This window comes from Odocoileus virginianus, chromosome 9, assembly GCF_023699985.2.
Source record: "Odocoileus virginianus isolate 20LAN1187 ecotype Illinois chromosome 9, Ovbor_1.2, whole genome shotgun sequence".
NCBI lineage: Eukaryota > Metazoa > Chordata > Mammalia > Artiodactyla > Cervidae > Odocoileus > Odocoileus virginianus.
In genome coordinates, this window is record NC_069682.1 from 15,112,092 (window position 1) to 15,138,908 (window position 26,817).

At 41.7% G+C, this 26,817-nt stretch overlaps 1 protein-coding gene and 1 long non-coding RNA gene across 4 annotated transcripts in view; one reads left to right on the top strand and one right to left on the bottom strand.

The window, feature by feature from the left end:
• The window catches only part of CAMK1D (calcium/calmodulin dependent protein kinase ID), a 389,654-nt gene that overhangs the window by 247,404 nt on the left and 115,433 nt on the right, over window positions 1–26,817 (top strand). The gene's annotated exons all lie outside the window — the stretch shown is intronic.
• LOC110137082 (uncharacterized) lies at window positions 388–1,992 on the bottom strand. The gene is made up of 2 exons (XR_002313844.2): window positions 1,788–1,992; window positions 388–1,505 (listed from the first exon to the last, which is right to left on the bottom strand). It is a non-coding gene; the product is annotated as an uncharacterized lncRNA (long non-coding RNA).

Sequence of the window (26,817 nt, forward strand, 5' to 3'; positions counted from 1 at the left end):
GACCCCAAGGTTTTAAGACTCTATTATAAATCACTTATCTGATCATTAAGACCCTTTGGGTCTTTCCACCGCTGGATCTTTCACTGCCAGCCTGCAATAGTAATTATTTTGCTTCCACCAATAATTTTTGAGGCATTGAGAATCAGTTGTCAATATGACACAGAATTCCATTTTTTTTAAGCCTAATCAGAGCCTAAATCTTCCACTGTGAAGATGTGATTAAGAGAGAGGCAGTTACATTGACAAATAATATCAGACTCTAAATGAGGAAAGGTCTGATAGGGTACATTTTCAGAACAGATTCATTTTTAATATCAGCTGTTGAACTGAGTCCTTAATGATTTGGGTCTTTAATAATGTCACCGAGCAATTCATGTTGATACAGGGTCAGCCATTCCCTCTGATTTATTGAGTCTCTGCTTAGGAAAAAACATATCGTACCATCTATTGTGACAAAGAGCCTTTCAACACAGTGCTGCCTGTATTGTGCTTCCAGAATTATATGCCAGAAATATTTACATCTGTTCTCTCCCTACTGGATTTTACATTTGCAGTAGATTAAAGATGCTGTTTAATTTCCATCATGACTTTAATATATGATTATAGAACCTTTGTGAGTTGATGAGCTGCTCATTTTGTTGTAATGTAAAATGATTGATGGATGACCAGGACTGGTGGCTCAGTCTTAGCAGAATTTTATTTTCTTGTGATCACATCACTAAATCAAACTGAAGGCCTCTGTGTGTGTACAGCACAGGAGTTTCCAAACCAAAGGGCTTAGACCTCAGCCTAGAACAGGAGGCATCCTTTGCCATAGTGCAAGCAAGAGAGCGAGTGGTAGACTGAAATAAAGACCCCTTCTCCATATTCTGGAGGTAAATTTTAAAAAAAGTGGAGGGGGGGGCAGTGCATTGAAGTTAATAAGCTGCTGAGGACTGTGATAACCAGGAAGCTTGGCTTTCCCATTGAAGATCTGTGTGGCTGTAACAAATTGTGCTTCTCTGCCAATTATCCTCATGTTCTTCCCTGACACTGTCTCAGGAACATCTAGGCTAGTAAGCCCAGGAACAGTATGTCTCGTCTCAGTTCTTGTGATTTTGAGACTTCTGTGACTTTAAGCATGGCTGAAAATACATTTGATTAATGACCTATATATATTCAGGTGTCTGATATGTTAAAGTTGCTTGAAAACAGATCATCTGTGCCTCCCAGAAATTGGACCAGATGAAAACCGGCCAGGACTAAGATGAATGAAATACCATTTCAACCCAGGCTCTGCTGAGAAAGTATTTTCGCGTTCTAATTCTGTTTTGTAAGGTTAGGAAAAAACCATTGTGACATATGTCTTCCTGTTTTCCAGAGTAGCCTTCTAGGGGCCGTTTGGTTCTTTCTAGGCCTGGCACGAGGTGGATGAGTGGCCTGTGGGTCAGTTGATAAAACTTCATTTGGTGTGAATGACTCGTTCATAGTGCGAGGGCTTCTGGCCACACACGTCTGCTTTCATCCTTAAAAAAGTAATAATTGATTGAAATAAGAATAAATGCAAACTAGTCACTAATTACCAACCCCAGTTTAGCTTTTTGAAGATAAATTATGGAACGAAAGATTTAAAGAATTACAACCAAGTCAATAGAATATGATGCCCTAATGTTACTGTTACGATATTGGCAGTCTTTCTCCTGCCACGTTTGGGTAGAAAACTTATCTAGAATTCCTTGGTCACAAGTCAGTGAGATGATATAGATCCTTCAAGGGCCTAGAATTCTTTTAATTTCTGAAACACTTACAGCTTTAGCTTATCCTCAGATGTCTGGGTAATGAGTTATATTCTTTCAGATTTTTTAGAAGACTGTTTATGCTTCTTAGAAAAGAAGCACAGAGTTCCCTTCTCAGCCATCTTAGAGGAGAGAGATTAACGTCCCCCGTTTGACTTCCTGCTTCCGACAACTTGGATTAAACTGAAAAGAAGAAAAATTATGACCACCCTGTGGGGTGACTGTTTTTTCACAGAGGACGTTTCCCTGGCAACCAACTTGCATCACTCACTCAATCCTCTTCCCCTCCCCACCCCCTCCCCACCCCCTCCCCTTTCAAATGAAGCTTAATTTCTTGATCTGTTAGTTGGTTATATAGGCTCATTAACTAAATAAAGTATACTCTTTAATAGCTTATTTCTCCTCGTGGCAGTTTGACAGCTTGCTTCATAAAGAGGTTTCACTTCTCTCTCACCCCTCATCTACAATTTAAAGTATATTTGAACAGAAAACTCAGTTAAAAGCATATATGAAGTGGTTTTCTTACAAAAGTATAGATATTAGGAACTGGTTTGAACTGAGCCTACTATGTATAAAACTCTTTGTATTCAGTTTATCATTAGGTGGAAAGTAAAATGAGGTTTAGTTTGTCGTTTTTCTGGTTCATTCTGATTCAGAGGTTCACAGTTTCATTGAAAGGTTAAAAGTAAATAAGACAACACATGGAGAACTCTTCAATGTGCCAGGATCATGGATGCTGAGAGATATTTATATTGTTTTATGAGTTTGGTCTTTTAAAAATATTTTTATTTATTTATTTGGCTGTGATGAGTCTTAGTTGTGGCATGTGGAATCTAGTTCCCTGACCAAGGATCGAACCAGGGACCCCTGCATTGGAAGGGTGGAGTCTTAGCCACTGGACCACCAGGGAAATTGCTATGACTTGTCTTGATAGTAACTCTGACCCATAATCTATGCACTGAGGACTGATGGGTTCTCTCATATCCAACTGGGACCTGTCAGCTGCATTCAAACGCGCCAGGACCGTGTGTCACATGACCATAGACTTGACGAGAATCATGGAGAACTGGCAAGAATATTGACGAACTCTCGAGTGTTGAGCACTTGCGGGACCAGCCACTGTTCCACGCGCCGTGTGTGCCCTGACTCCTTTAATATTTCAGTGCCAGTTACTGAAGGCAATCAAGTCATAGCTCCCGCTGATAAGAGATCACCACCGTTGTTTCCTATGCAGATGGTCACACGGTCGTGGCTGAAGCACTCATTCCTGAAACAACAAACAGCACAGAGGGTGTCAGGAAGCTCCCTCTTCCTTCCCCTAGGTTCTTGAAAATTGTCCTCCAAGTGATGCTTGAAACTGACAAAGGGTCATGGTGGGTAGGGCCTTCCAGAAGTTGGGCTGATACCTGACATAGGTGTTAGAAGCAGAGAAGTTGATGGAAGGTGGTCAGGCCTCAGTGTGAGCGCGCATTTGTGGGTGGGGATGGAAAGACTCCGGACAGAGAGGTTTGATGCCTGGCATAGACTCAGCTTCTCTGTATTTTAGTCTGCAAGATTAAATTCTGTGAATAGAATGAAGAGGAGGAGAGGGAAGCCTTCCATAACCAAACCAACATTTACATCCTATAGCTGTCCGTTTTGAGATGGTCAGAAATGATGAAGACAAGTGACCCTGACCCCCCTGTAGCTGGGGGGACCCATCCCCTGGCCCTCTGGTGTAGCTCACTTTGGCCCTGAGGCTGGCATAGGTTGGTAGTGTCACCTTCGGCTCCAAAGAGAGAGGAGACAGATGTGGCAGGTCCTATTTTGCTTTTTTTTTTTAAGATAAAGTGATTTAAACCAAATGATTGAACTCTTTTGCTCTATCACAAGGGCTATATTGATGGAGTATCTGTTTGATTTCATGCGTTTGGGGGGTTACACATTGGTAATTTTATTTCCCCTTCACAGGTATTTTGTATTTTGTTACAGCTGTTCACGTTAGCTGCAAAACTCGCCCCTTTAATGATCTGATAATAGAGTGTGGCCTGTCTCTTGTTAGTTAGAATAGAGGCTACTAGTTCATAGTGATTTAGGTAATATGTGATATTGATACAAGACTAGTCAGGAGTCATAGAGAGTTCAGAAAAAATATGGCCCTCCCTATTTATATCCTCATGCAATGCAGGAGACCCCAGTTCAATTCCTGGGTCGGGAAGATCTGCTGGAGAAGGGATAGGCTACTCACTCCAGTATTCTTGGATTTCCCTTGTACTCAGCTAGTAAAGAATCTGCCTACAATGTGGGAGACCTGGGTTTATAAACGTGTGTGTGTATAGGAATACACACATACATACGCACACATGCATATACAATTTGGTATATGTTAAAGAAAGTATTTTATAACAGTGGGAAATGTAGATTGGAATAACTAGTGCTAGTAATTTAGGAAAAAGTAGATCTCCACCTTATTTCTCCATACAAAATCATTTCTAGTTGTCCTAAAGATTAATTATAATGAAACACTAAAATATCATGCTATTTTTTATCATATTGAGCTACAGAAGCTTGACCTAAAACTCAGAAGCCATAAAGAATAATATTGATAACTTTGAGACTACATGAAAATGAAAATTAAAACTTCTTTATGAGCATCTTAAAAAATAAAGAGAAACTGGAAAAAATTTGCAGAACACCTAACTGACCAAGCTTTCATCTTTGTATTCGTTAAAGTGCAAAGCAAGAAGAAAAGTACAAGCCATTTTTTTTTTTTTTTTATTAGTTGGAGGCTAATTACTTTACATCATTACAGTAGTTTTTGTTATACACTGAAATGAATCAGCCATGGATTTACATGTATTCCCCATCCCAGTCCCCCCTCCCACCTCCCTCTCCACCCGATCCCACTGGGTCTTCCCAGTGCACCAGGCCCGAGCACTTGTCTCATGTACCCAACCTGAGCTGGTTATCCGTTTCACCCTAGATAATATACATGTTTCAATGCTGTTCTTTTGAAACATCCCACCCTCGCCTTTTCCCAGAGTCCACAAGTCTGTTCTATACATCTGAGTCTCTTTTTCTGTTTTGCATATAGGGTTATCGTTATCACCTTTCTAAATTCCATATATATGTGTTAGTATACTGTAATGGTCTTTATCTTTCTGGCTTACTTCGCTCTGTATAATGGGCTCCAGTTTCATCCATCTCATTAGAACTGATTCAAATGAATTCTTTTTAATGGCTGAGTAATATTCCATGGTGTATATGTACCACAGCTTCCTCATCCATTCGTCTGCTGATGGGCATCTGGGTTGCTTCCATGTCCTGGCTATTATAAACAGTGCTGCGATGAACATTGGGGTGCACGTGTCTCTTTCAGATCTGGTTTCCTTGGTGTGTATGCCCAGAAGTGGGATTGCTGGGTCATATGGCAGTTCTATTTCCAGCTTTTTAAGAAATCTCCACACTGTTTTCCATAGTGGCTGTACTAATTTGCATTCCCACCAACAGTGTAAGAGGGTTCCCTTTTCTCCACACCCTCTCCAGCATTTATTGCTTGTAGACTTTTGGATAGCAGCCATCCTGACTGGCGTATAATGGTACCTCATTGTGGTTTTGATTTGCATTTCTCTGATAATGAGTGATGTTGAGCATCTTTTCATGTGTTTGTTAGCCATCTGTATGTCTTCCTTGGAGAAATGTCTGTTGAGTTCTTTGGCCCATTTTTTGATTGGGTCATTTATTTTTCTGGAGTTGAGCTGGAGGAGTTGACAAGCCATTGTTAAACAGGAAAATGGGCAAAGGACAGAAATAGCAGTTCCAGGAAGAGAAACTCATTCATTCCTTCAGTGCACATGAATCAAGCATCCCCTACGGTTGTAGGTGCTGGGAATGAGCAGTGAATATGGCAGATAGTGGACTTTCCTGGTGGCTCAGATGGCAAAGTGTCTGCCTACAGTGCTGGAGACCTGGGTTCAATCCCCGGGTAGGGAAGATCCCCTGGAGAAGGAAATGGCAACCCACTCCAGTATTCTTGCCTGGAGAACCCCACAGAGGGAGGAGCCTGGTAGGCTACAGTCCACGGGTGGCAAAGAGTCGGACACGGTTGAGTGACTTCACTGGAACTGGATGGCAGATAATTACCCTGCCTTAAGGAGCTTACATTCCAGTGGGACTAATAGAAAATAAACAGAACATAAATACATTAACAAGAAAATAGCACATGGATAAAGTGTTAATGGGATAATATAAGTGTATTAACCATGTGTTTCTGAAGTTTTGACATCTTGGGGCCTTGCTAATGCTGGAAGGATTGCCCCTTCCAGCATCAGCCAGTTCCTAGAGATAGTCCGTGACTCACCTATGCTCATGCCTCTGTATACAGACCAGCCAACCCAGAGCCCACACCCTAACCTCCTCCTCTGTGGAGCTCTTACTTTCAGGGACAACACTCCTGTAACCCTCCAGGGCCAGACAATTTAAGACAGCCCCTACACCCTAGCAGTTGTTCAGACTACATCATTCATCATGGAAACTCTTCAAACTAGCCAGTGCTAAACCTGCTTATTGTGCCTCACCCATTCTTTCCTGGAACTCCTGTAATAACAGGTTATTTGTTTTATTTTATATATATGTCTATAGTTATACAGTTCCTATGTGTTAGTTTTTTAAGTATTTAAAAGAGCTGTTATAGTACTGGGCTGGCTGAATAAAAAAACATGACTCATGCATTCCAGCCTTTATTCTCCTCTCCATCTGCCTCCCCCCAAATTTATTTGCCCTCATTAAAATGGGCTTCCCTGGTGACTCAGTGGTAAAGAATCTGCCTGCTAAGGCAGGAGATGGGGATTTGAATCCCTGGGTCAGGGAGACCCCTTGGAGAAGGAAATGGCAACCCACTCCAGTATTTTCACCTGGCAGGAGCCTGGCAGGGTTTAGTTCGTGAGGTTGCAAAGGAGTCAGACACGGCTTAGCCGCTAAATGAGCAAAATGCCAGAGAGCTAATGTTTTCAGTGTGAAAAGAGAGAATTTTCTTAATCATTGTGTATTATTCAGGACTCATTCACTTAGAACCCTATTCACACTGGATTAAGCACAAAGTATTGCTTCAAAACTAAAAGTCATCAGGGGTCAAACTTGCTTCTTGACGAAATTGGGTTTCTGTCCAAATCTGTTTTCATTATCTAGTTGTGTCCTCTTGGATTCTTTATTTTTTTAGGCAATTTTTCCAGCTGACAGCCCTAGACTCATATCTTCACCTTGTGGAAGGAACGCTCCTTTTTTCCCAGAAGTTCCAGCAGAAGGCAGGGCAGGAACTCTCTGCCTCTTGATGGCCCAGGCACTGAGGCCACTTGGGGCCTGCCTTTAGCTTCATCCCTGCCCGTTCCCAGCTCTCTCCTCTCTCCTCCATGGTCCTGAGGCCAGGGCATTATGACAGTGGCATTGGTCATTATTGCAAGTAAAAGGTGATATTTCATACCACATAGTAGGGTCCATGGTTTAGTTACCATGAAGTGCCCTGTAGTTGTCTGGCCATAGAGAAGGGCTTACAGACCCCTTGATAGATGCCCTTCTTGTTAGTTACAGCCACATTTTGATCCCCCAATTGAAGCACTGTAGTCCCAGCTGGCTCTGAAGTTTAACAGTTCTGTGATATAATACATCTAACAATGTAGTCCGTTAAAAAATAAAGAAATATTTCATCTCTTTGGAAATCCTGCCAACTTCTAACTTATAAAAGAGACATGGAGTTTGAATATTTCCCAGATTTTTTCAGTAATTGTCCTGAGGGTGAAGAAACTTGAAAATTGCTGCTTTAAAATTATCTCAGGAGTCTGAATGCCTGAAGAAATATCCATCTACTTAAGTTACATATTCATCTTCACATTCATCAGTAATTGTCTTAATAGATGAAAATGTCGTTCTCCACAAGCTGTCATTTACTGACTCAATTCTACTTGTAATTCTTGATGTTCTTCATTATATTTGGAAACAGAAGAATTTTCTACTCAGTAGAACAAGTAGTTCTAGTAATAAACTTTGAATTCTTGCTTTTATGGGAAAATGGGACTTTCGAAGAAAATAGCTCATGAAGCTCTGACAGTTTTGTATAAATACACACAGTTCGGGGTTAGACATGGCTCCATCTTGGCAGTGTCAGTTAATATTCTAGGACACTTATCTGCCTGGATTTTTTTCAGAATGGATTAGAGTTCCCAGCTAAGCAGCTTGTTTGTGATCGTACTAATGTTGCTTTTCACCAAATTTAGAAAGAAAAAAAAAAAAAAAGGATGCTAAATTCAACATAACTTACAGTAAAAACAGGCTGCTTTAGGGTGAGGATAAAGTATAGCCTAAAGCACGGTAGAAATAATACACCGATGCCCGCAGAATTTAGAAATGATGGAATCATGTTTAGGTTAAATAGTCCTAAAATCTCTTGAAATGTTTTTACCTTTTCATATGTCCTAGAACTGGAACTGGAATTGGGGATTCTCTGGGGACCAGGAAATGATTCCCTACTTTTAACCTCCTGGCTTGCTAGCCTATTGCTGTAGAAAAACCAGCAAAGATTAATAATAGGAATCTGGGCTGAGCTTCAGCAGTGTTGCTAATTTTTTTGAGAAGGCAATAATGCTTTTTTAAAAATCAAGGACAAGGGAAAGACCCCTCCACCCAGGCACACTTTCTGCATTTCCATTGATGTTACTGAGCTTCTGGCTGTGGTCTAGGTTTTGGCCAGCATCACTCAGGGTTTGGGATGGAGGTAGCTACATGGTGTATAAGGTCAGTAGCTTTGCAGACGCTCTGCGGGAAATGGCTCTGGTTGTTTCCAAAACCACTAAGTTTCACAAAGGCCGTTCGGTGTATTTGCTGAGAGTTGCTGGTTTGATAGGAAAGCTTGGATGGCCTTGGAATTGCTGCTCTTTACTGAGAGAGTGACACTCATTTTCTCATGGTGGTAACTTTGTAAATAGAACTCTATTGTCAGACCTGATCCAGTTTTCTAGTGTGCCTCAATTGCTGAAACAATAGATGCTCCTGAAAGCTATATTCACTGGCATTTTTAGATGTATGACGTCACCACGAACACTTAATTAGCAAATCCTGAGCTCTTGTTCTTAGGGGAAAAGAGGCTTAGGTGTCTGTGATTCTCTGGTCACATTTTCCTCCACCTGTCAGTACATAACCTTGGTTTCTGTGTGTTTCTGTTTAAAGAGACCTCATTTAATAAGTTAGTGTCGGTTCATTAACATTGAGCTCACAGCCAACAGCCCTATAACTCATACTTGGGCAAAAGTTATCTAGCACATATATTCTCTTTATAAGGCACATCCCAGCTTTCTTGAGCTCAGAAACACTAGACAGCATTTCAGCACTGTGCTTGGGGCCATTTTCAAGCAAAATCAGCAATAAAAATGCGAAAACCATGGCAATAAATTCACTGCAAAAGGATACTGGTTTATAGAGTGAGAGTACTGCTCTGTTCCTCCTCAGATGGAAGCATGCACGTTGGGACTTAAATATTCTTTTTTTTTTTCCCCAGGGATAACCATTTTATTTTATTTTTTCCATGTATTTTTTATTAGTTGGAGGCGAATTACTTTACAATATTGTAGTGGTTTTTGCCATACATCGACATGAATCAGCCATGGATTTACATGTATTCCCCATCCCGATCTCCCCTCCCACCTCCCTCTCCACCCGATCCCTCTGGGTCTTCCCAGTGCACCAGCCCCGAGAACTTGTCTCATGCATCCAACCTGGGCTGGTGATCTGTTTCACCCTAGATAATATACATGTTTCAATGCTGTTCTCTCAAAACATCCCACCCTCACCTTCTCCCACAGAGTCCAAAAGTCTGTTCTGTACATCTGTGTCTCTTTCTCTGTTTTGCATATAGGGTTATCGTTACCATCTTTCTAAATTCCATATATATGTGTTAGTATACTGTATTGGTGTTTATCTTTCTGGCTTACTTCACTGTGTATAATGGGCTCCAGTTTCATCCATCTCATTAGAACTGATTCAAATGTATTATTTTTAATGGCTGAGTAATATTCCATGGTGTATATGTACCACAGCTTCCTCATCCATTCGTCTGCTGATGGGCATCTAGGTTGCTTCCATGTCCTGGCTATTATAAACAGTGCTGCGATGAACATTGGGGTGCATGTGTCTCTTTCAGATCTGGTTTCCTTGGTATGTATGCCCAGAAGTGGGATTGCTGGGTCATAAGGCAGTTCTATTTCCAGTTTTTTAAGAAATCTCCACACTGTTCTCCATAGCGGCTGTACTAGTTGGCATTCCCACCAACAGTGTAAGAGGGTTCCCTTTTCTCCACACCCTCTCCAGCATTTATTGCTTGTCGACTTTTGGATAGCAGCCATCCTGACTGGCGTGTAATGGTACCTCATTGTGGTTTTGATTTGCATTTCTCTGATAATGAGTGATGTTGAGCATCTTTTCATGTGTTTTTTAGCCATCTGTATGTCTTCTTTGGAGAAATTTGTGTTTAGTTCTTTGGCCCATTTTTTGATTGGGTCATTTATTTTTCTGGAATTGAGCTGCAGGAGTTGCTTGTATATTTTTGAGATTAATCCTTTGTCTGTTGCTTCATTTGCTATTATTTTCTCCCAATCTGAGGGCTGTCTTTTCACCTTGCTTATAGTTTCCTTTGTTGTGCAAAAGCTTTTAAGTTTCATTAGGTCCCATTTGTTTATTTGTGCTTTTATTTCCAATATTCTGGGAGGTGGGTCATAGAGGATCCTGCTGTGATTCATGTCGGAGAGTGTTTTACCTATGTTCTCCTCTAGGAGTTTTATAGTTTCTGGTCTTACATTTAGATCTTTAATCCATTTTGAGTTTATTTTTGTGTATGGTGTTAGAAAGTGTTCTAGTTTCATTCTTTTACAAGTGATTGACCAATCTTCCCAGCACCACTTGTTAAAGAAGTTGTCTTTTTTCCATTGTATATCCTTGCCTCCTTTGTCAAAGATAAGGTGTCCATAGGTACGTGGATTTATCTCTGGGCTTTCTATTCTGTTCCATTGATCTATATTTCTGTCTTTGTGCCAGTACCATACTGTCTTGATGACTGCGGCTTTGTAGTAGAGTCTGAAGTCAGGCAGATTGATTCCTCCAGTTCCATTCTTCTTTCTCAAGCTTACTTTGGCTATTCGAGGTTTTTTGTATTTCCATACAAATTGTGAAATTATTTGTTCTAGTTCTGTGAAAAATACCATTGGTAGCTTGATAGGGATTGCATTGAATCTATAGATTGCTTTGGGTAGTATAGTCATTTTGACAATATTGATTCTTCCAATCCATGAACACGGTATATTTCTCCATCTGTTTGTGTCCTCTTTGATTTCTTTCATCAGTGTTTTACAGTTTTCTATGTATAGGTCTTTTGTTTCTTTAGGTAGATATACTCCTAAGTATTTTATTCTTTTTGTTGCAATGGTGAATGGTATTGTTTCCTTAATTTCTCTTTCTGTTTTCTCATTGTTAGTGTATAGGAATGCAAGGGATTTCTGTGTGTTAATTTTATATCCTGCAACTTTACTATATTCGGGGACTTAAATAGTCTTTCTCCCTTTTAATCATGTCCTCAAATGGCCACAGAATGCCACCAGTATTGATTTTGGGGTCCCAAAGTCATTTTAGCAAGTAGGTGAATTCACAAATAGGAAATCCATGACTGATGAGGTCTGATTGTATTTGTATTTTAATTTTCTTTATCTTTTTCTACAAACGTGTAGAACTCAAGTCAGGTGTTTTCCCCCAAATAGCAGCCAAAATCCAGACCAAAGCCAGAAGGCTGGTAAGGTCAATAATGTCCGTGGAGATGCAGGAATTACCCCTGTGTCAAGGGTCTTTCATTTGTCCTTGATTTTAAGAAACATTGTTGCATTCTCAAAGCATTTAGCAACACTGCTGAACTTGAACCCACATTCTTATTCTTAATCTCTGTTGCTTCACATTTGGCAACAAAAGAGTGAGCCTTTGTTAAAACTGGATCACTTTCCTGTTCCTGGAAAATTCTACATTCTCACTCCGCTTCTGGTTCTTGGAAGTATAACAGGTGGAAGCTTTTTGAGAGATTTTAGGATGTTTAAGCCAAATCTGATTCCATTGTTGCCTCTAAATTCTGAGCAAATCCTTGTATTATTCCAGAACCTTGTATGGGCTATATTTTACATACCCCTAAGGTAACTCTTGAGAAACCTATATGTAGGTCAGCAAGCAACAGTTAGAACTGGACATGGAACAACTGACTGGTTCCAAATAGGAAAAGGAATACGTTAAGACTGTATATTGTCACCCTGCTTATTTAACTTATATGCAGAGTACATCATGAGAAATGCTGGGCTGGAAGAAGCACAAGCTGGAATCAAGATTGCCGGGAGGAATATCAATAATCTCAGATATGCAGATGACACCACCCTTATGGCAGAAAGTGAAGAGGAACTAAAAAGCCTCTTGATGAACATGAAAGAGGAGAGTGAAAAAGTTGGCTTAAAGCTCAACATTCAGAAAACTAAGATCATGGCATCTGGTCCCATCACTTCATGGCAAATAGATGGGGAAACAGTGGAAACAGTGTCAGACTTTATTTTTTGGGGCTCTAGAATCATTGCAGATGGTGATTGCAGCCATGAAATTAAAAGATGCTTACTCCTTGGAAGGAAAGTTATGACCAACCTAGATAGCGTATTAAAAAGCAGAGACATGACTTTGTCAACAAAGGTCCGTCTAGTCAAGGCTATGGTTTTTCCAGTGGTCACATATGGATGTGAGAGTTGGACTGTGAAGAAAGCTGAGCACTGAAGAATTGATGCTTTTGAACTGTGGTGTTGGAGAGGACTCTTGAGAATCCCTTGGACTGCAAGGAGATCCAACCAGTCCATCCTAAAGGAGATCAGTCCTGAGTGTTCATTGGAAGGACTGATGCTAAAGCTGAAATTCCGATACTTTGGCCCCCTAATGCGAAGAGTTGACTCATTGGAAAAGATGCTGATGCTGGGAGGGATTGGGGGCAGGAAGAGAAGGGGATGACAGAGGATGAGATGCTGCATGGCATCACCGACTCGATAGGCATGAATAAACTTGAATAAACTCTGGGAGTTGGTGATGGACAGGGAGGCCTGGCGTGCTGCAATTCATGGGGTTGCAAAGAGTTGGACATGACTGAGTGACTGAACTGAACTGATCTGAACGTAACTCAGAAGGTAAAGAATCTGCTTGCAATGCAGGAGGCCCAGATTCAATCCCTGGGTGGGGAAGGTTCCCTGGAAAAGGGAATGGCAACCCTCTCCAGTTTTCTTGCCTGGAGAATTCCATGAACAGAGGAGCTTGATGGACTACAGTCCATGGTGTGGTAAAGAGTCAGACACAACTGATCAACTTTCACTTTTCAAGGTAGCTGGGTTTTGTTTTTTACTGTGATTTATGTTGAATTCAGTATCACTCCTTGGGTATGATTGAAAACTTGTCACCATATTTAAATGGTGACATTTTCATTTTAGTATTTCCTACAGCTTATTCTTTAGTGTCTAACGAACAACCTTCACTTCCAGTGGCTTATTCCTTGGAATTATAATCTAAAGCGATTTGTAAAAACAAAATGGAACAGTATGAACACCTGCAAAGATTACAAAGACTTTAATTACTCAATTAATTGCAGTTAATCGTCATCATTTCCATGGTTTTAAGTCTACACCTAAACAGACTTCAGACTCTTCCAATAAATCTGGTCTGGAGCTAGATTGCCTGTTCCAGGTCAGGTCAGTATGTTTAAAGTAGTGTGGTTTCTTAAAGTTACACCCCTGTGATAAACATCTGGAAGTGTTTCTTAAATATCCATCTTCCCACAAACTCCAGGTCATTTGCTAGTATTTTCTGGAGGAGCCTGGTATAAATTCAGGCTCTTTTCTTTTTCTCCAGACACAAGTTGTAATAGTCATCTGCTCCTGGAAAGGAAATCTGGAGTTCTTTCCTTCTAGAGAAGATCGGTCCCAGATCTTAAAGGCTTATGATGGAAACTTCTTTCTCATGCGTATGATATCCAGTTGGGAACCTGGCTGGAGCCCTGCGGTTCCCCTTCAGCTGTCACTCACACTTCCAAGTAGGCAAAGATTCTCATTGCTGGAGTTACTGTTTCATGTGCAGAATGGCAGAGGGCTGCAAGGGTCCCGCTGGCAGAGCTCAGGACAGCCTGTGGGAAGCTGCCAGGCCCACGGGCTGTGGGAGTCAGTCCTGCAGTGGTCTTGTCTCCTAGTGGCTCAAGTCCCTGCAAGGAAAGGTGCCTTCGTAGCGCCCACCTGGAAATGGCACTTATTTAACTGCTTTATCAAACAGCAGTCTTTCATCCATCACCCAGATATTTTTTTTAAGATGACTAAGTTCAGTAAAAAAAAGTGAAATGCTGTCAAAAAGTAAACTCGCATATTTATTCAAAGGTATAGATTACATGTATTTCAAACCAATCAATACTAAAGGAAATCAACCCTGAATATTCATTGGAAGGACTGATGCTGAAGCTGAAGCTCCTTTGGACTCCTGATGCAATTCACTGGAAAAGACCCTAATGCTAGGAAAGATTGAGGGCAGGAGAAGAAGAGGGCAGCAGAAGATGAGATGGTTAGAGAGCCTCACTGACTCAATGGACATGAATTTGAGCAAACTCCAGGAGATAGTGATGGACAGGGAAGCCTGGTGTGCTACAGTCCAGTCCGTGGGGTTGCGAAGAGGCAAACACAACTGAGCGACTGAACAACAACAACACTAAATACCATAGATGAATCATCCAAGGCTTGATACTCAATTCATTCTTCTTGGAGAGCCAGAAATAGACCAGTGTTGTTCTCTGAGTTATTTATTTTCTGACTGTGTTGAAGTGTGTGTGTGTGGGGTGGTGGAGAGCTGAAGGATTCAGGGGCCCCTCCAGTTAGGGACATGAATGAACTTACTGCAGGTATGCCCACAGCCATGCTATTCATCCTCCTTTTAAACCTTTTTAAAAGGTAATTTTAAGAGGCGGCCATGTTAGATCAAGGTTTAAAAACCAGGGCATTATATATGTAAAGCCCCTTGCTGTTATCAGTAAATCCTGTCGACATAGGTAATTATAGTTATCAGCACCCTCCCACTGTTGGAATAGAAACATGAGTGCATTTTACCAGCTATAGTTTTATCTTAGTTTTGTATGAAACACTGAGTTAAAATGGCTGGGGACAAATGACAAATGTGGGTCCTCAGGCTGTCACCTGCTCTTGGAATTTTGAATTGAGACCCTTGTCTGTATAGTCAGACCTCCCACCATTTGTGAGCAATAGGGATCAGGGATAGCTCAGGAAGCTGACTTATATGCTGTTTAATTGATGATTTTTTGACTACAGGGTCAATTTCTTCATACTTAGCTCCTGACCCACAATCTGATCTTGAGTTCGGTTTATTGGATTATAACTGGCTTTACACAACAAGCTTCATTTTTCAAATATCTTATTTTCCCTACCTAAGATGATAACTCAAAAAAGAAGAGGCATTTTCCCAAGAATGAGTCATCAGGATTAGAAGCTCAAATGAAGTACTTTTTCTGGATGATTGACAATCAATAAAATGACAACTGAGATTACAATGGGTTTTGTAAAACTTTGTGGATAGGGGGTGGAGTAGGACATGAAGACTGTCAGATGATGAGCGTTGCATGTATGTGTAATGCCTTTAACTGTTTGATGGCATTCATTTTATACATCTCCCATGGAAGGTCTACTTTTAGTGTATATTTATGAGTTAAACATCACTTATTTTTCTTCTTGTTCTAGTTAATTATTCCCTTGCAGTGGTGTCATTGGTAGTAATACTGGTTCTAGAAGTGTGAAATAAGACTTGGTAAAAAAAATTTTTAGAGGGACTGGTATGCTGTCTCAATACCATCATTTGTGATCAGTAGGGATCAGGGATAACTCAGAGAGCTGACTTGTATGCTACTTAATCGGTCATTTTTTGACTACAGGGTAGATTTCTTCATACTGAGGTCTTGGCCCATCATCTGATCTTGAATTCAGTTCATTGGATTATAACTGGCTTTACAAAAAGAAAAAAGAATAGAAAATGTTAGTTACCATGTGTAGGTAAGGGGCTTTTCCAGTGGTTCAGAGGTAAAGAATCCACCTGCAATGTAGGAGACGCAGGTTTGATCCCTGGATCAGAAAGATCCCCTGGAGGAGGGCATGGCAACCCACTCCAGTATTGCTGTCTGGAGAATCCCATGGACAGAGGAGCCTGGTGAGCTACAGTCCATAGGGTCACAGAGAATTGAACACGACTGAAGCGACTGAGCACACACGCACGCATTTGTAGGTAAGAATAAGAAAATATTGTTTTATTCAGCTTTTGTTTCACTTACATGAACATGGGTGTGTTTATAACACAGGCTGTTTTAGGAAAATCAGTCTGGTCTTTGGTTGTGACTGTGGCTGACTATTTCTGTTTGATAACTACCTCTGTTCATGGTAAATGAAACCAGGAATGAAGGTCACTGATTGTAACAAGGACTTAGGCCAGAATTCAGCTGTTCGTTTCTCTTGCCAAGAGTTGAGACATACTTTCTTTTCATCTCATCCAAACACGATATATGCTCTGTGCTGCTGTAAGAATAGCAATTTCTCTTTAGCTGGAGTGCCTCCAGGATGAGAATCCTCTTATTAATTGAACAGTCAGATTAGCTAAAAGTAGTGAGGTGCTAGTGGTAAATAACCCATCTGCCAATGCAGGAGACATAAGAGACATGGGTTTGATCCCTGGGCCGGGAAATCCTTTGGAGGAGGGCATGGCAACCCACTCCAGTATTCTTGCCTGGAGAATCACCATGGACAGAGGAGCCTGGCAGGCTACGGTCCATGGAGTCGCAAAGAGTTGGACATGACTGACGCAAATGAGCACGCAAGCGGTGTTAACTAGAAACTCCTGATTTCATGATTTTGTCACTAGTCGCACATCTTTATGAGATACATTGTAATACTTCAGCATCTGTATTTAGCCCTTAGTTAAGCTAAAGACCTTGCATCTTTATCAGTTTAGGAAATTACATCATCATCATTCTGACGCAGAGAACCACAGTGCAGCAATGCGGATATGGATATTTGTTGTTCAGTCGCTAAGCTGTGTCTGACTCTTTGCGACCCCATGGACTGCAGCACACCAGGCTCCGCTGTCCTCCGCTGTCTCCTGGAGTTTGCTCAGATTCACGTCCACTGAGTCAGTGGTGATGCTTTCCAACCACCTCATTCTCTGCTGCCCTCTTCTCCTTTTGTCTTCAGTCTGTCCCAGCACCAGGGTCTTTTCCATCTCTGGATATGGATATAGAAGATGAGAAAGAGCTGGTTTTTCATGCATTTCCTTATTTGTTTTTAATTGGGGTGTAATTGCCTTACAGTGTTGCGTTAGTTTCTGTTGTACAACATGAATCAGTCAACGTGTACATAACCCCCTTCCTTTTGAGTCTCCCGCCCCCCAACCCTCATCCCACTCCTCTAGGCCATCACAGAGCACGGAGCAAGCTGAGCTCCTTGTGCTCTATAGCAGTTTCTCCTTATTTATTCCTGAATGCAAGCTTTTTTTTTTTTGAGCACCTACTATGCGCTATACTGTGGGAACCCTGAGATAACAGCCTTGTCCCTTGGTCCAGAGACGGAAACAGATGTGTATGATACACAGCAGTCATTCAGGATGACAAGTGATAGACTAGAGAGACGTGTGTAAAAGTATCTGGGATGTTAAAGAAGGAAGGACTGAATGTGTGGTTTGGGAAGATGACACCCATCACAAAATTTTGGAATTAAAATTTAACAGGCAAAGAAAACTCCTCCAGCTAGAGAAAGATAGGGGTTTCTAGAGAGTTGGGTCGGGGGACACTCTTACTCCAGAACGCAGACTGGTATATGTTTTCTGTAGTCAGCACTTGATATGCTTTGAGCATCCATTGCTTTTTTTCTCTTAAAGATTGAATTCAGAACAAGAATTCTAGTTATTCAGAGTGCCAGTTAGGGGAGGTCTGGCTAATTAAGATTTCACTGTGTATAACTGTATAAGAAAGCAGGATTATAATAATGTGTTTCATTTTAATTATATTAGGAGAGATTTTGGGTAATTTTTTGTTGGTTTAGTTGTTCTGGCTAGGGTAGAATTGGATTTGTGTAATACTGATGATGAGTTTTTTTCCTTACAAATCCAATCTGGCATCTTTTTAAAAAAATTGAAAAATAATAGATGTACAGTCTGTGTTAGTTTCAGGTGTTCAGCCAGTTGATTCAATTATATATATATATATATATATATATATATATATATATATATATATATGTTTTCAGATTACTTGACGTTATAGGTTATTACAAGGTATTGAATATAGTTCCCTGTGCTATAGAGGAAGTCCTCATTGCTTATATATTTTACGTATAGTAGTTTGGATCTGTTCATTCCATCCTCCTGATTTATCCCTCCCCTTCCCTCTTTGGGAACTGTAAGTTTGCTATATCTGTAAGTTTGTTTCTTTTTTGTATATAGAGTCATTTGTATTATTTTTTAGATTCCACATATAAGTGATGTCCTATAATATTTGTCTTTCTCTGCCTGACTGGCAATATTTTACTCTTTTTTATGGCTGAGTCATATTATGTTGTATACACACACACACACACACACACACACAATTGTTTTAAGAAGATACAATAGATATATTTCATATTACATGGTTACTTCAAGAGATAGTGAAGGACAGGGAAGCCTGGCATGCTGCAGCTTATGGGGTCCCGAAGAGTCAGACACAACTTGGCAACTGAACAACGGAAAACAGCAACGTGGGGATTGCAGTGGTTGGGCACACGTTGTGGTGAGTTGAGCTTGTTCTTTCTCAAATTCAAAGTAGGTCTGTACAACAGAGGGATTTCAGTGTAGCACAGATCCAGCCCTCCTACCTGCGGCCTTAATGACCACCCCACCCCCAGAGTTAGGCGTCTGTGCCGTCTGGATGCGGCTGGCAGTGCTCCCCCTCTGTGGGCTTGGAGGTTCTTCCCAAGTCCCAGGGCTGTGTGTTTACCTGCTCTGTTAGTGTTGTTAATGTGGACCTCGGGAGGTGGTGGTGGTAGGAAGGTGAGGTACAGAACAAAGCAACTTAACTCAGCCCTCACGTCAGAAAAGCACAGGAAGGATGACCAAGATACTGTGAATATTTACTTCTCTTCTGCCTGGTTCCTGAACCCAGTTAGATGCCAGCTTAGAATAATAAAGCATGGTGAAGGTAGCATAAATGCAGTTGGTTTTGTGGGCAACTCTGTAATACAGCGGTCCCCAATCTTTTTGGCACCAGAGACCAGTTTCATAAAAGAGGATTTTCCACAGACTTGGGGAGAAGGGATGGTTTCTGGATGATTCAAGCTCATTACTTTACACTTATGGTTTCTGGATGATGTTGAAGTTGATGATTCAACATCAACTCCACCTCAGATCATTAAGCATTAGATCCCCAAAGCTGGGGACCCCCTGCTGTAATATGCTTTTATTCCATGTTTCTCTAAAGTCCTTAGATGACCTCAGCAAGAGAGTTGGGGATCTTTTCCTTTTCCTGTCATTTCAAAGAATTTGTGCATCTCTATATATTCTTCAGTGGCACCAATTTCGTCCCTCATTTTACAGATATTAACTCCCAAGACAGTGTAATCAGAACAGCCTTACAGGTGGAGGGACTGTTCACTGCTTCTTATTTTTGTAATATTGTAGGTATACATCTGATTTGACTAATCTGGGATTTTATTGGGTATTGAACATGGGTGTCTTATTTGATGTACTGGAGTTTATTTTAAATGATCATGCTTATATGTTGGGGTCTTGAAATCCTCAGGTCACCTGTTAAGAAGCTGAGCTGGCATCAACACTCCGCAAAATTCACAGTCAATTTCCCCCATCTCTGTCCATTCCTGAGAGTTTCTCATGCAGTATTAAACTGCCTAGGCACAAGTATTTGATTCTTGGAAATATGTGAAACAGACAGCTACATTCTACGCACAGATGCACATTCCTTCAAAACCCAGTGTTGTAAAATTAAAGTGAGTTGGGTCTTGACGTCCAGCTGAGATGCTGATTGTGGGGAAGGCTGTTGAACTCCCTGGGGAGAAGTCATTGGGTCAAGGCTCCCAGATCCTATGAAATTCTTAGACTGAATTCCTCTCTGCCCCCACTCCTTTTAAGTCATCAGGCAAATTGAACACCCACGGGCAGATGGTGACAACTTGTGTCCTGAAATCAGTTCAAAAAACTACACTCAAAAAAATCTTCAAAGACCAGAACTGCTCAGGCCTTTCCAAGCGTCACCCCCAAAGACCCAGTGTCTACCAAACTGAAGCCTGTGGGCGGCTTCCCTGGCTACTCTGTGACTTTACCTTTCTTGCCATTTATGAGCATGATTAGAAAGCCTGGGGGTAATTAATTTTGAAACTTACTTGCAAATCCGAAGTGATTGTCAGAAACACTAGGTAGTATGAAAATAATATGGAACTTTAGGAGTAAAAAAAAAAAATCTGTACTTTTTACTAGCTCAGGCCCCTTGAACAAGTTACAGGGCTTCTGGGCAGAGGTTGTCACTCTGTAGAATGCGTGAGCAGGTGCCTGGCTCTGCTCACGTGTCATGAGAATGGAAAGAAATAACAGAAATACATGGACCTCTCAGTGTAGAACTGAACCCCTGGGCCCTCAAGCGAGCAAATGCTGATGGTCTCCAGTGTATGAGGTAGAATAAGAAAATAGGTGAGGTCAGGCAGGCATGGAGGCAGCAGAGACTAGGGGGGCTTTGGGGACCCAGGTGAAATTTACTGATTGCGGGCATGATCATATAAGGTGGATTCTTTATTCTCCTGCATTGCAGGCGGATTCTTTACCATCTGGGCCACAAGGGAAGTCCAGGAATACTGGAGTGGGTAGCCTAACCCTTCTGCAGGGGAACTTTCCAACCCAGGACTTGAATCGGGGTCTCCTGCATTGCAGGCAGATTCTTTACCAGCTGAGCTATCGGGGAAGCCCGAAATTCACTGACAGAGGCGTCTTAACTCGAGGGTCCTGTGGAGTGATATTTAACTCATGGGTACTCCACAGTACCTGAAGTGAAAGTGAAAGTAACTAAGTGAAAGTGAAAGTCACTCAGTCATGTCTGACACTTTGTGACCCTATGAACTATACAGTCCATGGAATTCTCTAGGCCAGAATACTGGAGTGGGTAGCCTTTCCCTTCTCCCAATCTCTGGTTGGGATCTTCCCAACCCAGGGATCGAACCCAGCTCTCCTGCATTGAAGGCAGAGCCTTTACCAGCTGAGCCACAAGGATTTGAACTGAACTGGGATCCAAATTCAGGTCTTCATGTCCTTAAGAAATTTGAAAGCCAGAAGGAGCCTGAGAGGCCTGAGGCCCAGAGGGTTCTTGAGACCTGCTGGGGTGGCTTCTGGAAGCATGCCTGACTGTAGTGTGAAGCTGGGGTAGGGGAAGTGGGGAGGAGGTAGCACTTCTCTGCAGCATCCCAGCTGGCAGAAAGGCCAAGAGAGGGGCCCTGACTCTCTGGGGGAGAGTTGTGCTGGGGGGGGGGGGTGGCGGGGAGGGCTGTCTTGGGATGAGGTTGCCGCCCAACCCAGCCTCCCACGTCAGACTTCGCTCCTGGGTGAGTCACTCTGTCTAGGGGCGGGTAAGAACCTGATCATGGAGACCTAGGGAAAGCCTCCACAGTGATATAAATGGAAAGTTTTTTTTAAAAAAAAAAGACATGGAGGGTTTGTAAAGATGGAATACATTGTGGCTAAAAAAGTTCTTGGCTGAGAAAATGTGAAGAGAGTGCTAAGACCATTGTTGGAGGGTTTTTTTTCTTCGTCTTCTTTTTTGGTTTGTTTTTTCTTAGTAAAGGGAGATGTGGACTCAGAATGGATCAGCTCTCCCCACCCCTGGGCCATTGGTGGAAACAGAGACAAAATGAAAAGACTTTGCAACGCAATTAAGAGTCAGTGGAGCGACTTCCCTGGTGGTCCAGTAGCTAAGAATCTGCCTTCCAATGCAGGGGATGCAGGTTCAATCCCTGGTCAGGGAACTAAGATCCCACATGCTACAGGGCAAATAAGCCTGCATGCCACAACTAAGACCAGGTGCAACCAAAAATGAATAGGTAAATAAATACTAAAGAAAAAGAGTCAGTGGAAGGAGAGTGAAAATATGAGACCTATAAAGAATTGACTGCGTTCTTAAATCTCATAGGGATAAAAGTATCTAGAACAGAGGCTTGGAGCCCAAAGTTGAGAGTCTGCTAACTCAGAAACGGCAAGCGTCGTTTTCAGCAGCTGCAGGGTTGAGTTATCCTGTTTCCTCCCTGTAGCAACATCCGTGAACATATCTGTTTACCCAGCATATTGGGAGGGCCTTAGAAGAATTTATGATTCAATCAGCTTGAAAATATTTCTCTTTTGAGTTTTGCCACTTTGTTTAATTTTAATTTTCAGTTGCTGGCAGACTTTAGGCATATTCAGCAGTTGATACATTTTGAAGGAAAAGTTACTTTTGACAGGAAGCCAGTAGGAAAGAAATATAAGAAGGTAGACTAGATGCCCAGAATTTCTTGTTATAAGCACAGTTGACCATCTTTACATTTTTTTTTTTTTTTAAGTATTGAAATCTAGTTGACTTACAGTGTTATGTCATATTTACACTTTGGGGAATTTGTTTTTGTTTTGAAGCTTTCAAACTTACGTAGAGACCACTTAGGGCACGTCCAAAAAATAAAACAAAAGCACTGAAAATCTGTCAAGAAGAATTAAAGGAAGCTCCTCTGACTGACTCTGGCATAATATAAGAGCGGGTTGACATTGTGGTCTTTCTTGAGTCTGCTCGTTAATTAATCGTTTTGGGCACACAGTTTCTTCTCCTTACCCAGGGGGAAAAGATGCTGTCCGGTGGGTGCTGCTCCCACAGTAGCTGGGATTGTCATTCTTTTCTGGTTCTGTTCACTAGACGGTGAGGCAGCCAAACAGTCTTAGAAACGTGCTGCCTTTGCTTCCCCACGTGTGAAACCGTCAGCCCCAAATTCAGCGGCATCAGTGATTTTGGTTGTCTTTTTGAGGTATCATGCCAAATGCAAATGAAGACACCCTGTATTATTTGGTTTAGTAAAACTTGCAACGCCCAAGGTAATGCATCTTGAAAATTGCAAATGAAAATGTCTTGGGCAGTGGCTTTTAAATTTTGATTTTACATCAGCAGTAATTTTTTATTGAAGTATAATTGCTTTACATTGCTGTGTTAGTTTCTGCTGTCCAACAGCATGAATCGGCTACATGTTTACATACACCCCCTCTCTCGTGGCCCTCCCTCCTGCCCCACACCCCACCCGTCTAGGCCATCCCAGAGCGCCGAGCTGAACTCTGTGCTGTAGAGTGGCTTCCCACCAGCTGTCTCCTTTACATATGGTAACGTATATGTTTCGGAGCTGCTCTCCCGGCTCATCCCACCCTCTCCTTGTCCTCTGTGTCCACATTCCATTCTCTGTGTCTGTATCTCTATTTCTGCCCTGCAGAGAGGCTCCTCAGTACCATTTTTCCAGATTCCACATATATGTGTTAATATATTATATTTGTTTTCCTCTTTCTAACTTCACTCTGTGTGACAGATTCTAGGTCCATCCATCTCTCTGCAAATGACCCAGTACTGTGCATTTGTAGAGCCCTTTCATTTTCCCAGTTAGTCTACTCTTCTGTTATTCTGTAGGCTGTTGAGAGCCTTACCCTGAAGTGACTGTCCACCTCTTCTCTGGGAGAAAGACCAGGAAGTACCATTCCCATTTAAAATGTTGAAAATGAGGCCCAGAAGAGATGTATACTACTCAAGGCCTAGAACTCTTGAGCTATTTAGCAAAAAAAAAAAAAAGCAAAAAACAAATTCCAATCCCCATCTCTTGGTTCTTAGTCAAGGACTTAAGCCATTAAACCATGCCTAGGGAACCTACAGTCTGTAGGACTTGGGTTCACTTTGATTTTATCAGTAGGCCAAGGGCATAGGGGTATCTGCTTATCTAATTTTGTGTCTTCTTGTGAAAATCCAGCAAGGGCTTTAAGAATATTTCAGATTGTATCACGAAACAGCCTCCTTTCTCTCCCTCCTCCCTCTTCCTACATTAGTTCATTCATTCCTTATTTCCTGCTTTCTTCCCCAATTGTTAAATATCTCTGCCGATCACCATGAAAGGTGCTGAAGAGTTTTGTTTTTTTTTTTAAGAGCATGATTGCCTCACTGTCCTTTTTATCATCTGAAAGAGAGGAAAATAGAAATAGATTAGTGCAATGACATTCTGTCTTCTGGAATTAGAACATGTGTATCCTCAGATATACAGTTGATACCACTGTAATGGCAGAAAGTGAAGAGGAACTAAAGAGCCTCTTGATGAGGGTGAAAGAGGAGAGTGGAAAAGCTGGCTTAAAACTCAACATTAGCTTTAAAAAACTAGGATCAAAAACATAAAAAAAAATAAAAACTAAAAAAAAAAAAAAACTAGGATCATGGCATCCAGTCACATCACTTCATGACAAATAGATAGGGAAAAAGTGGAAACAGTGACAGATTTTATTTTCTTGGGCTCCAAAATCACTTCAGACAGTGACTGCAGCCATGAAGTTAGAAGACATTTGCTGCTTGGAAAAAAGCTATGGCAAACCTATACAACATATTAAAAAGCCGAGACATCACTTTGCTGACAAAGGTCCATATAGCAAAGCTGCGGTGTTTTAGTAGACATGTACAGATGTGAGAGTTGGATCATAAAGAAGGTTAAAGTGAAGTGAAAATCACTTAGTCATGTCTGACTCTTTGTGACCCCATAGACTGTATTGTCCATGGAATTCTCCAGGCCAGAATACTGGAGTGGGTAACCTTTCTCTTCTCCAGGGGATCTTCCCAACCCAGGGATCAAACCCAGGTCTCCTGCATTGCAGACAGATTAAGCGCTAAAGAATTGAGTGCTGAAGAATTGATGCTTTCAAACTGTGGTGCTGGAGAAGACTCTTGAGCGTCCCTTGGACTGCAAGGAGAACAAGTCAGTCAATCCTAAAGGAAATAAGTCCTGACTATTCACTGGAAGGACTGATGCTGAAGCTGAAGCTCCAATACTTTGGCCACCTGATGTGAAGAGCTGACTTACTGGAAAAGACCTTGATTTTGGGAATGACTGAGGGCAAGAGGAGAAGTGGGTGACAGAGGATGAGATGGTTGGTTGACATCACTGACTCAATGGATATGAGTTTGAGCAAATCCCAAGAGATAGTGAAGGTCAGGGAAGTCTGGCACGCTGCGGTGCATGGGGTTGCAAAGAGTCACATACGACTTAGCAACTCAGCAACAAATCCTCTAAAGGATAAATCCTTTAAGGTAGCTAACTCATCACAAAGGCTTACAAATAATTGAATGTCTTAGTGGAATTTCTTTGCTGCTCTGTATTACCAGTCATTGGATATCCAGTTTTAGACATGGACTTACTTGGGATCCTACTCAGTTTATTTGGTCAGTTAGAAAGGCATGGGGGCAAGTGCAGTCTCAGGATTTCTGGCCAAGGTGGCGAGATACGCTTATTTTGCAGTGAAAGTGGCATAGAAGCTGGCATCTGGTGGCTGGTCCCCAGGCTTGTGAGCTTCTCTGAGCCTAAGCACTGAGAAGACTCCAGTATTGCATAGATGTGCTTAAAGAAACAGATAGAGCCATCCATCATTTTTCATTTGACAAGTATTTATCTTAAAATTAGGGAGCTCCTCAATGCCAGATTGTTGCTGTTAAACCACAGCTATGGAGGTAGATGTGGAAATGCTTATTCCTGGGATAATAGCATAGTTTGGTTTTTTTTTTTTAAATCAGTCTGTCTTTTTTTTTTTTTTTTTTGGTCCATAGCTCTTTATAGCTGCTGACATGGCTCCTGAATAGTAGTTTTCAAATTTCTCGCCCAGAGCCCTGAGATGCCAGGAGCCTGGGGTTGAGACAGGGAATTGGGAGGAGCACAGTGGGCGAGTCCTGCGCCCCTGCTTCCACAGAATCAGTCATCTCTCTGTGGTTTCTGCAGCCACCAGCACTTTTGCCTCTGTGCCATCTGTCACTTGTGGTTACATTTTCATCAGAGGATGGTCTGAAATGCTGGCTGTGTCCCTTACAGCAATAATGCAGAAGTCAGTACTTGCTGGGTACAGTATCCTCCTGCCAGCACAGCCATAACCTATAAATAATGGAAGGAGATCAGCAGTGGTCTCCCTGTGTGGATGGAAACGTCTTAGAAATTGGGGAGGTCAAAGCCCTTGCTTTGTTTTATTTTGTGTACGTACCTCACAGATTGCCCATGTCCTGTTTGCAGAGGGATGGTGATCTATTTACACAAAGTGAAGAGCCTGAAAGTTCTAACATCATGGTTCTCTCTTTTATTTATTTATTTTTTCATTTAAAGAAAGGAAAAAAAATGTATACATGATAAACTGAAATAATGAAGAGGTTTGAAGTTCTTTTATTGATTGCATCTTCTGTTAATTCTAAGATTAGCCTGTGGGAGAAGCTGGCTAGCTATTCATCAAACCCATTTCCTTTTCCTCCTGGGCACAATGCTAAATTGAATTCCTCAGTTCATCCTGCAATTAGATTCAGCCCCATGACTGCTTTCTGCCCGATGGAATGTGAACGGAAGTGATAAATGCCCTTCCTGGCCTGGCCCATCAGAACCTCCCATGCAAAATTCTTTGTGCTGTTTCTCCTGTCACTGGCTGGGTGGAGATGCACATCCTTCCTCTTGGAGAAGATGAGATGGAAGGAAGGATCTTGGATCCAGGAGTCACTCCCGAGAGGAGAGCAGTGATCACGAGCTCATGAGCTTGTGTGCACAAGAAATCAATGTCTGCTGCCTTGGAGCTGTTGTACAATTTGGGGCTTTGTCCCAGAGAGCTTGTCATCATAATTTCATTAGGTAATCTCTTTCATCTGAATTAGAATATGGGGTCTGCAAGAAGCACT